This window comes from Aulostomus chinensis, chromosome 1 (assembly GCF_037954235.1).
Source record: "Aulostomus chinensis isolate RoL2024-O1b breed Wild chromosome 1, RoL_Achi_v1.0, whole genome shotgun sequence".
Taxonomy (NCBI): Eukaryota; Metazoa; Chordata; class Actinopteri; order Syngnathiformes; family Aulostomidae; genus Aulostomus; species Aulostomus chinensis.
In genome coordinates this window covers 38339770-38352448 of record NC_141320.1, presented here as the reverse complement: position 1 = coordinate 38352448, position 12679 = coordinate 38339770, and the positions used below count along the sequence as shown (strand labels likewise).

Below are 12679 nucleotides of genomic sequence, written 5' to 3'. Positions count from 1 at the left end.
AGTTTTCCTCCTGCTCCCCCATTCAGACCTGAACTGCCATCAATATTATTCATGTTGTTATCTGACTGAAGTCTTTACACATCAGAGGTGCCACCCTTGGGCCATGCTGGGGTCGTCCCTTTGGTTCGCTTCTCCCACTTTTCAGAAATTTCTAACCTTTGTTTTAAAAGCTCAGGGTTCTTCACCCCGATTAGGACGGTTGATACGATACTCATTTTACAAGTTGCACCTTTAACCTGTTCTTCTATTGGCACTTGGAATAAAAGACAAGAGGAAAAACATGAACGTCTGTGCAGGAGTCCAGGTGAGCACGGGGGGACTATTTTTAACTTTCTGTGTCTGTGTATCTTCTGGGCCGGTTGCCCAGCTATTAGTCAACTGTACTACAATACCCACACACACCTTAGTCACGCCCACTGACCATTCCCACCAATCACAGCTGGAGGAGCCAGGAGGCGTTTCCCCTTCAGTCATACACACCTCTCCTTTCACTCCTTCAGGTTCCTATCCCTCCTTTCACTCTGACTCCTCCATCAGAACTGGGCAACAACAACTCCTCAATCTGTGCTGCAGCCTGGCCTTTTATCCACTTCAACCTCTCCCTCCTCACCCGTCCAGCCCTCCTCTCACACCCTCACTCTTACCTCCAACTTTGGAACTCCAACATGGAGCGACACAAGATCTTCAGAAGAAGTGCAGGTTATAGATTTGCTAGATGAAACAGTTTCCATGAACAAAGGGTTCACATTGATGGAATAAAGTACAAGAATTCTTTGATTTAAAACAAATGCATGACCAGTTTTGTGTGAAGGGGAAACATGAATTAGACTTGAACAAAACGTGGTCCAGATGTAGAACTGCAGCAGTGTTGAACCCAGGTCTGACTGCTAGAGGACCAACAGAGCCCATCAAGCTCTGTGTACTGGAACGTGGAGTTTAGTTCCTGTCACACAGCACTGCTCTCTCTGCTCCTCTCAGCCACACTCCTGGATGAAGCTCAGTCACACCACACATATGAACACTCACAAACACACAAGGACACACACTCACCAACACTAAACATGAACAAACACAACCTGGTCAGCCTGAGTCAGGTCTGCTCAGGTGTCCTCAGTCAGGGGGGACCGGACCCAAGCATTTCTTTGGTTTTTATTGTGTGTCCTTATTCTGAGGGATGTTTCCCTCTCTATGTTCAGGAGGTTTATGGGACTTGCTGGTATTTTCAACTGAATGGTTTACTGGAAGCTGAAGTGACTGATCAGACCAGTCACTCCAGTAAACCTCCTTTAAATGCTGTCAGGGAGGGAGAGCCGTCTGCTGGTGGTGGTGTTCATTCCTCAGTGGGAGCCTCTATGGTTGATGTTCTCCTGCCCTCTGGTGGTGAGGCAGTTTTCTATTCTTTGACATCCTTCAAATCCAATACAACACACACACACACACACACACACACACACACACACACACACACACACACACACACACACACACGGAGGAAGTTTGAGTTCAAAGAATTCTGAAGTCAAGTTTTGGAAGTCGACCATGAACATGAACCTCCATGTCTGAAGTTTAAACTGGTAGTTGTGGTTTGACTGGTTTGTTGTTTAAGTTACCAGGTTTGTAAATACTTTCCCACTCAGGGCCTTGAATTTCAGGGGAATCCTTGAACCAAGTCATGTCCAAATAAGGGCATTTCTGGTTCCTTGAAGCTGCCTTCGATGCTCAGCCACAGGTAAATCCCTCCTCCTAGTAACAGGACAAAGTAAACATTGTCCCCATGGTAACAGCCTCTCCTCACTGGTCACTACACAGTAGGAACATTCCTAAAACATGGCTGCAGCTGATTTATGCTCATTGTTCACGGGAAAGGAAAGTTTGTTTGAAGGTGAAAAGAACATTTAGATTATTTTTGATGGTAAACCAGATTTTACCAGGAGTTTCTCCATTAAAACAGAAATGTTTGAGTTTCCGCTGATTGGACTTCCTCAACAACATTGGATTCCATTCTTCTTTCACTCACAAACCAAAAGCTTGAGACCAAATGAGGGCTGGAATGTAAACTGACTGGTCTCTGGCTCGCGCTAAGGAAGTTAGCATGTTTGTGTTCACCACCCCTTCCTAATAAGATGTTTGGAGTGTGCAGTCAACGCTGGTCTGACCTGTTCAGATTAGCCACACCCTCATTGGGTCTCAGTAAAGTGAGACAGGAAGGTTCCACTTCTAATGGAACATTTGAACGTTTGGAAGGAAGCAAGAGAGCAAACTGGCTTGCAGTGTGGTTCTGGTTCCAGTGACGTGTTCCTGGTCCTCCACCATCAATCCTCTCTAGTTCAGCTCCAACCCACCACAGAGCTCCAGGCTCCTGGAAGACTTCTCTACTTTCCTCTGAACCTCCAGCTGAAACCCAGTTTGCAGTGCTGTTTGTTCCATGCAACTTACTTGACACAAACATCAGCAACACTGCACTGTCATGTCAAAGGTTGGTTTCTATTTAATCACTGAGCAAACGGAGAGCAAACCAAACCCTCCAGGACGCTGCCTCCCAAAAACAATTCCCTATGAATCATTCCATGACCTGGAAAACCACATCTGTCATGAACAGACTGGAATGTCCTGTGAGCAAAGAGTTCTGTGGAGGAAGAAGCAGACGAGGCTTCCAAGACAGACGACGGAACACAAACATGCAGTCCACCCAGGCAACATGGACTCTGAGCAGTTGGTGCAGGGCTGCCACGTTTCATTCACTAGCAAACATTCTATGATACCCAGCAGACTACAAACTACTGGGGTGTCACCATTGACTCTACTTGAAACAACTGGACTCACATCCAGTTTGAAGGTTTCTGACTTGGATCAACTTCATATTTTTATGTAATGGCCTCAAGAAATGGAAAATGTAGAATGTTCATGTCATTACATGTCATTCTCCATAGGGTCACTAGGGGGCAGCACCTACCTGCATCACCAATATGAGCCTTCAGTCTGTCAGGTGGTAGAATTCAGTCAGGGAGCGTCTGCTTGTTGTTTGTTCATTTGTGTTTGTGTCCGTGGTGAAGCCAGAATCAGGCTAGATTTTAGTTCTGATTCACCAGTGAACAATGTGGAAGAGTTTTTGGCTCAGTGGGGCTCACAGACGCTCTGAGAACCTCAGTGTTCTGTGGGTTCTCACTGCGTCTGTTGAAGATGGGTTCTTGTGTCATGTTGACCTCCATCTTTTCCTGTTGCAATAAAAAGATGGTTTCAATTCAAAATTCTCTCCACGCTCTGTAAAATCAACTTGTCCTGACAAACAGTTTTGTTTGGTGTAGTTTAGTCCAATCAGGGACACCTGCTAGCAGGAGGACCAGGAAAATCTGGATCTTGTGTTTGGCTTCAGTGAAACCAAACCAGATGAACCAACAAGTGTTCATTCTGGTGGTTTTCAAACTTTCCAAAGCTGCTTTTATTTTGGCTGTTGAAACTTAGGAACGGTGAGTTCTCTCTTCTTTTTATCTTTAGTTCTGAAACCGTCTGTTGTCACGGTCCAGCAGCGATGCCTCTCGGTTGCTATGGTTACTGAGCTCAGAGAGAAATGAGAGACCGAAGACGAGTTTCCTCCAAAAGTCTCCTCAGCAGAGTCGTGTGAGGACGAGCAGCAGAAGTCTCAGCCTCCTGTCCCCTTTTAGAGCTGATCAGTCTCTCTCTGCAGGGTCCAGTCGTCCCTCCCTGCTGCTGCTGCTGGTTTTTCTTGAAGTTCATTGAAAATCCAAGCAGAAGCACAGTTGATGTGAGTGACATCATCAGAGAGAAGCTGCTAATCTGATGAAGGACCACAATCAGGATGAAGAATTGGTGATGAAGATCACAACGTCATCAGCAGAAAATCTGAATCCTAGTTCTTCTAGTTCTAGTTCTTCTCATCAAGCCTGTGTGTGTGTGTGTGTGTGCGTGTGTGTGTGTGTGTGTGTGTGTGTGTGTGTGTGTGTGTGTGTGTGTGTGTGTCAGCAGCTCCCAGCTGCAGCAGTCAGTTCAGTTTCACTTCAGTGTGACTGAGGGAGGTTTTTGTTCGATGGTTTTTCACAGTGTGAACACCCCCTGACTGTTGATGCTGTGAAGACTCTGACAGTGATAAACGGCTGCATCTTCAGCCTGAACTCCACTGATGGTCAGAGTGAAGCCAGAGTTTGATCCACTGCCTGAAAAACGAGCTGGAGTCCCTGATGCTCTCGAGGTGGCCCAGTAAATGAGAGGTTTAGGAGGTTCTCCTTCTCTCTGTTGGTACCAGGATAAATGGTTCCCACTATAAACATCCTGACTGGTTGAACATGGGAGGGAGACGGAGGCTCCTGGAGCAGATCTCACTGCTGCAGGCTGAGTCACAGTGACCTCTGTTGTGCGCTGAAGAGCGAATTGGTCAAAAATAATGATACTTGATAATTATGAATATAATTATCAATTAATAAATAAATTAATAATTAATATTAAATATTAATTATTCGGGGCACCACCCTGATGAGTTCAGGGAAACTAACATACGACCAAACTTGTAACAGTTACCAGTCTCTAACAGAGTTTATCTACTAACAGTCAATATTCTGTAACATGAACGACCAAGGGACAGCTCTGATGTTGGAGGATGAGATCAAAGCACTGCTATTGCTGAGACACGTGACCACAAGTTGGTACACAAAAGACACTACGACTTCTCTCTTATAATAAAAATATATTTATTAACACAGTGCATCAATCAATCAGCAACACGTTGGTACAACTGTTATCTAACCAAAAGACACAAGTGATAATATGTGTGTGTGTGTGTGTGTGTGTAAACGTGTGAGTGACGGAGTAAGGAAGGGGAAGGGGGGAGTCTGGTTGCCTAGCAACCACGTCGCGTCGCAGCAAGGCTAACAGCTAGGCTAGTTAGCTGAGGCCAGCTAGCTGCTAGTTAGCACCGTGGAGGTAGAACTTATGGAATGTTAATAACTCAGCGTAGCGCTTAGCAAGAGAGAGAGAGAGAGAGAGAGAGAGAGGACAAAGGTAAACCCAAAAATGTGTGTGTTAACACACTTGTGCAGTATTAATAACCGGTAACACCTTCTTGAGAGGTCACGGTTATTAATAACTAACATCAATAAATAACGTATAATTCTATGTAATTTCTGCTAATTACAGGACTTCGTCTCATTAACAGAGCATTCACAAACATCATACAACACACTAAGCTATTTCTCTGCCCAGAAAATGCCTAGTTAAAGGAATCCTTACTTGACCCGGTGGAGCGGTAAGGGATTCGATTTCCATGTTCCGGAGCGCGGTTTGGCTCGACTCGGAGGGCAGCAGAGCGGCGGCGGGGCAGCCTGCAGGGTCAGCTGGAGTTACTGGTGGGAAGGATGAAGAAGCTGGGATGAGCTTTCTTTCACCAGGGACCAGTTCACGTGGATTGCGTGGCTCGACGGTGGTTTCTCTGGACGCTGTGACAGGAGGCAGAGAGGTGTCCTTGTGGAGTCTCTGTCATCACTGCACTGCCCACTTGAGGTCCAAGTGGAGAACCGGAGAGGTTGAAGACCACTGGAGAGGTTGAACCTTCTGAAGACGCTGAAAACCACCAAAGAGAAGAAAACCACCGAAGAGAAAGAATCTTCTCCGCACTGAATTTTTTATGTGTGAGACAGATGATGTCACTTCCCGTGGGATGGTACTGGCTCTCAGCCAATAGCATTTTGACAGGCAACTTCCGGTCAGACTGACTCACAGGTTCTTGGAGGGTGGGGGCCGTGGCCAGAATCATCACCCCTTTTTACAACCCTTTGTTCAAGAACATGTGGCCATTTGAATTCAGGCTTTGAAAAGGGGTGTTAGGCCTCACAGGCCGAAAGCCTTTCTTCAGCTGGACTAACTGCCACATCTCTGAATTAATCTCTTGGTCTGGTTGAGTTGGGAAAAGAGTTGCTTAAAACCGCAAAATGATGCTACAGTGATGTAATGAGAGTTGCTACGAATCTCAAAATGATGCTAGAGTGATGTAACGAGATTTGCTACGAACCTCAAAATGATGCTACAGTGATGTAGTGAGAGTTGCTACAAACCTAATAAATGATGCTACAGTGATACAGTGAGAGTTGCTACTAACCTCAAAATGATGGTCCACAGCAGCCCAGCCTGGAGGGAATTCAGCTGGAAGTTAAGAGTAAGATATTTTAAAACTCCTTTGATAATAGCTAGTTACGACAGCAACTGTTCCCCCCTGTGCTGGAGAGGTTGTGGCATAACAGGGGACTTTTCCCACATCTTCTGGGACTGTCCTAAATTGGTAAAATTCTGGGAAGAGGTGAAACGACAAATAAGTGAGATTTTAAAAATAAATAGACCAATTGAACCACAGCAACTGACTTTGGGTACAGCATCAATAATTGATTTAGGGAAAAAACAGGTGTTTTTGCAAAGGGTTCTTCTGTTAATTGCACATAAAATGATCACAGTAAATTGGCTCAAACACCACCCACCCACCCTGGACCAGTGGTACCAAAGGCTTAAGGATGTAAACTGCATGGAACGCATAACAGCAACCCTACGACTTCAGACTGACTTATATCTTGAAAAATGGGCACCCGTTATAATGTATTTGGAGAGATGAGAATATTGTCTCTATTTAACTGGGCTGGATGGTATTTTTATTCCTTGTTTTATTTTATGTTATTTTATTTTATTTTTCTCCCTCTTACTATTGTGGACATAATTAGACCTGCAAAGAATATTGTGTATTGAGTACCTTGTCATAGGGTTTTGGAATGATGTGTGTGACTCTGTCAAGGAACCTGTTCTAATAAATGTTCCAAAAAAAAAAAAAATGATGGTCCATTGATGTAGTAAGAGTTGCTACTAACCTAAGAAATGATGCTAAAGTGATGTAATGATAGTTGCTAATAACCTAAGAAATGATGCTACAGTGATGTCGTGAGAGTTGCTACTCACCTCAAAATGATGCTAAAGTGATGTAATGAGAGTTGCAAAAAACCCAAGAAATTATGCTAAAGTGATGTAATGAGAGTTGCTACTAACCTAGGAAATGGTGCTACAGTGATGTAGTGAGAGTTGCTACTAACCTCAAAATGATGCTGACAGTGACGTAATGACAGTTGCAACAAACCTAATAAATGATGCTACAGTGATGTAATGACAGTTGCAACAAACCTAATAAATGATGCTACAGTGATGTAATGAGAGTTGCTACAAACCTAATAAATTATGCGAAAGTGATGTAATGAGAGTTGGTACTAACCTAAGAAATGATGCTGACAGTAATGTGGTGAGTTGCTTAAAACCTCAAAATGATGCGACAGTGATGTAGTGAGAGCTGCGACTAACCTCAAAATGATGCGACAGTGATGTAGTGAGAGCTGCGACTAACCTAAGAAATGATGCTACAGTGATATAGTGAGAGTTGATACGAATCTCAAAATGATGCTACACTGATGTGGTGAGAGTTGCTATGATGCTCAAAATGATGCTGACAGTGATGTAGTGAGAGTTGCTTAAAAACTAAAATTGATGCTACAGTGATGTAATGAGAGTTGCTAAAAACCTAATAAATGATGCTACAGTGATGTAATGAGAGTTGCTAAAAACCTAATAAATTATGCGAAAGTAATGTGGTGAGAGTTGGTACTAACCTAAGAAATGATGCTAAAGTGATATAGGGAGAGTTGCTACAAATCTCAAAATGATGCTACCCTGATGTGGTGAGAGTTGCTATGATGCTCAAAATGATGCTGACAGTAATGTGGTGAGAGTTGCTACTCACCTAAGAAATGATGCGAAAGTGATGTCGTGAGAGTTGCAACAAACCGCAAAATGATGCTACAGTGATGTAATGAGGGTTGTTATTTACCTAAGAAATGATGCTACAATGATGAAATGAGAGTTGCTACGAATCAGAAAATGATGCTAAAGTGATGTAATGAGATTTGCTACAAACCTAAGAAATGATGCTACAGTAATGTCGTGAGAGTTGCGACTATCCTCAAAATGATGCGACAATGATGTATTGAAAGTTGCTACGATCCTCAAAATGATGCAACATTGATGTGGTGAGAGTTGCTACTAACCTAAGAAATTGTACTGACAGTGTTGTGGTGAGAGTTGATACTAATTTCAAAATTCATGCTAAAGTGGTGTAGTGAGAGTTGCTACGAACCGCAAAATGATGCTCCAGTAATGTCGTGAGAGTTGCGACTATCCTCAAAATGATGCGACAATGATGTAATGAGAGTTGCTACAAATGTCCAAATGATGCTAAAGAAATGTAATGAGAGTGGCTACAAACCTAAGAAATGATGCTACAGTGATGTAATGAGAGTTGCTACAAATGTCCAAATGATGCTAGAGTGATGTGGTGAGAGTTGATAGTAATTTCAAAATCATGCTAAAGTGATGTAATGAGAGTTGCTACTTACCTATGAAATGATGAGACAGTGATGTGGTGAGAGTTGCTACGAACCTCAAAATGATGCTACAGTGATGTAATGAGAGTTGCTACTTACCAAAGAAATGATGCTACAGTGATGTGGTGAGAGTTGCTACGAACCTCAAAATTATGCTACAGTGATGTGATGAGAGTTCCTACGAATCTCAAAATGATGCTTCAGTAATGTCGCGAGAGTTACGACTATCCTCAAAATGATGCGACAGTGATGTAGTGAGAGTTGCTACGGTCCTCAAAATGAGGTGGCAATGATGTAGTGAGAGTTGATACTAATCTCAAAATGATGCTGACAGTGATGTAGTGAGAGTTGATAATAATTTTAAAATAATGCTAAAGCGGTGTAATGAGAGTTGTTACTTACCTAAGAAATGATGCTCCAGTAATGTCGTGAGAGTTGCGACTATCCTCAAAATTATGCGACAGTGATGTAATGAGAGTTGCGACAAATGTCCAAAAGATGCTCAAGTGATGTAATGAGAGGTGCTACAAACCTAAGAAATGATATTACAGGGATGAAATGAGAGTTGCTACAAATGTCCAAATGATACTAGAGTGATGTAATGAGAGTTGCGACAAACGTAAGAAATGATGCTACAGTCATGTGCCGAGAGTTGATAGTAATTTCAAAATCATGCTAAAGTGATGTAATGACAGTTGATACTTACCTAAGAAATGATGCTACAGTGATGTAGTGAGAGTTGATACGAACCGCAAAATGATGCTACAGGGATGTAATGAGAGTTGCTACTAATGTCCAAATGATACTAGAGTGATGTAATGAGAGTTGCGACAAACGTAAGAAATGATGCTACAGTCATGTGCTGAGAGTTGATATTAATTTTAAAATAATGCTAAAGCGGTGTAATGAGAGTTGCTACTTCCCTAAGAAATAATGCTACAGTGATGTAATGAGGGTTGCTATTTACCTAAGAAATGATGCTACAGTGATGTAGGCAGAGTTGCTACGATGCTCAAATTGATGCTTCCAGTAATGTCGTGAGAGTTGCGACTATCCTCAAAATGATGCGACAGTGATGTAGTGAGAGTTGCTACGATCCTCAAAATGATGCTAAAGTGATGTAATGAGAGTTGCGACAAACCTAAGAAATGATGCGACAGTGATGTAATGAGAGTTGATAGTAATTTCAAAATCATGCTAAAGTGATGTAATGAGAGTTGCTACTTACCTATGAAATGATGAGACAGTGATGTGGTGAGAGTTGCTACGAACCTCAAAATGATGCTACAGTGATGTAATGAGAGTTGCTACTTACCAAAGAAATTATGCTACAGTGATGTGGTGAGAGTTGCTACGAACCTCAAAATTATGCTACAGTGATGTGATGAGAGTTCCTACGAATCTCAAAATGATGCTACAGTAATGTCGCGAGAGTTACGACTATCCTCAAAATGATGCGACAGTGATGTAGTGAGAGTTGCTACGGTCCTCAAAATGAGGTGGCAATGATGTAGTGAGAGTTGATACTAATCTCAAAATGATGCTGACAGTGATGTAGTGAGAGTTGATATTAATTTTAAAATAATGCTAAAGCGGTGTAATGAGAGTTGTTACTTCCCTAAGAAATAATGCTACAGTGATGTAATGAGGGTTGCTATTTACCTAAGAAATGATGCTACAGTGATGTAGGCAGAGTTGCTACGATGCTCAAATTGATGCTTCCAGTAATGTAGTGAGAGTTGCTACAAACCTCAAAATGATGCTAGAGTGAAGTCATGGGAGTTGCTACCAACCTAAGAAATGATGCTACAGTGATGAAATGAGAGTTGCTACAAATGTCAAAATGATGCGACAGTGATGTAGTGAGAGTTGATACGAATCTCAAAATGATGCTGACAGTGATGTGGTGAGAGTTGATAGTAATTTCAAAATCAAGCTAAAGTGATGTCATGAGAGTTGCTACATACCTAAGAAATGATGCTACAGTGATGTGGTGAGAGTTGCTACATACCTAATAATTGATGCGACAGTGATGCTGTGAGAGTTGCGACTATCCTCAAAATGATGCGACAGTGATGTAGTGAGAGTTGCAACGATTCTCAAAATGATGCGACAGTGATGTAGTGAGAGTTGATACTAATCTCAAAATGATGCTGACAGTGATGTGGTGAGAGTTGCGACTATCCTCAAAATGATGCGACAGTGATGTAGTGAGATTTGCAACGATTCTCAAAATGATGCTACAGTGATGTAGTGAGAGTTGATACTAATCTCAAAATGATGCTGACAGTGATGTGGTGAGAGTTGATAGTAATTTCAAAATCATGCTAAAGTGATGTAATGAGAGTTGCTACTTACCTAAAAAATGATGCTACAGTGATGTGGTGAGAGTTGCGACTATCCTCAAAATGATGCGACAGTGATGTAATGAGAGTTGCTACGATCCTCAAAATGAGATGGCAGTTATGTAGTGAGAGTTGATACAAATCTCAAAATGATGCTACAGTGATGTAGTGAGGTTTGCTACGAACCGCAAAATGATGCTACAGTGATGTAATGAGAGTTGCTACGAATCTCAAAATGATGCTACAGTAATGTAATGAGAGTTGCAACGAATCACAAAATGATGCTAGAGTGATGTAATGAGATTTGCTACTAACCTAAGAAATTATGCTACAGTGATGTGATGAGAGTTGCTACAAATGTCAAAATGATGTGACAGTGATCGAGTGAGAGTTACTACAGTCCTCAAAATGATGCTACAATGATGTGGTGAGAGTTGCTACGAATCAGAAAAAGATGCTAGAGTGATGTCATGAGATTTCCTACAAACGAAAGAAATGATGCTACAGTGATGTGGTGAGAGTTGATCGTAATTTCAAAATCATGCTAAAGTGATGTAATGAGAGTTGCTACTTACCTAAGAAATGATGCTACAGTGATGTCGTGAGAGTTGATACGAATCTCAAAATGAAGCTGACAGTGATGTGGTGAGAGTTGCAAATATCCTCAAAATGATGCGACAGTGATGTCGTGAGAGTTGCTACGATCCTCAAAATGATGCTAAAGTGATGTAATGAGAGTTGCGACAAACCTAAGAAGTGATGCTACAGTGATGTGGTGAGAGTTGATACTTATTTCAAAATAATGCTAAAGTGGTGTAGTGAGAGTTGCTACGAACCGCAAAATGATGCTACAGTGATGTAATGAGGGTTGCTACTTACCTAAGAAATGATGCGACAGTAATGTGGTGAGAGTTGTTACACACCTCAAAATGATGCTACAGTGATGTAATGAGAGTTGCTAGGAATCTCAAAATGATGCTCCAGTAATGTCGTGAGAGTTGCGACTATCCTCAAAATGATGCGACAGTGATGTAATGAGAGTTGCTACAAACGTAAGAAATGATGCAACAGTGATGTAATGAGAGATGCTACGAACCTCAAAATGATGCTACAGTGATGTAATGAGAGTTGCTAAAAACCTAAGAAATGATGCTACAGTGATGTGGTGAGAGTTGATCGTAATTTCAAAATCATGCTAAAGTGATGTAAAGAGAGTTGCTACAAACGTAAGTGATGCTACAGTGATGTGGTGAGAGTTGATAGTAATTTCAAAATACTGCTAAAGCGGTTGAATGAGAGTTGCTACTTCCCTAAAAAATGATGCTACAGTGATGTAGTGAGGTTTGCTACCAACCGCAAAATGATGCTAGAGTGATGTAATGAGATTTGCTACAAACCTAAGAAATGATTCTACAGGGATGTAATGAGAGTTGCTACAAATGTCCAAATGATGCTAGAGTGATGTAATGAGAGTTGCGACAAACCTCAGAAATGATGCTACAGTCATGTGCTGAGAGTTGATAGTAATTTCAAAATCATGCTAAAGTGATGTAATGAGAGTTGCTACTTACCTAAGAAATGATGCTACAGTCATGTGCTGAGAGTAGCTACGAACCTCAAAATGATGCAACAGTGATGTAATGAGAGTTGCTACTTACCGAAGAAATGATGCTACAGTGATGTGGTGAGAGTTGCTAAGAACCTCAAAATGATGCTACAGTGATGTAATGAGAGTTCCTACGAATCTCAAAAATTATGCTACATTAATGTCGCGAGAGTTGCGACTATCCTCAAAATTATGCTACAGTGATGTAGTGAGAGTTGACACTAATATCAAAATGATGCTGACAGTGATGTGGTGAGAGTTGCTACGAACCTCAAACTGATGCTACAGTGATGTCATGGGAGTTGCTACTA

The 12679-nt window shown here is 41.9% G+C and overlaps 1 long non-coding RNA gene across 1 annotated transcript; it reads right to left on the bottom strand.

Annotated features, from left to right (window-relative positions):
• Window positions 1-9095: 9095 nt before the first annotated feature.
• Window positions 9096-12201, bottom strand: LOC147271557 (uncharacterized). The gene is made up of 5 exons (XR_015115477.1): window positions 11642-12201; window positions 11338-11480; window positions 10776-11242; window positions 9385-10657; window positions 9096-9222 (listed from the first exon to the last, which is right to left on the bottom strand). It is a non-coding gene; the product is annotated as an uncharacterized LOC147271557 (long non-coding RNA).
• Window positions 12202-12679: the final 478 nt, after the last annotated feature.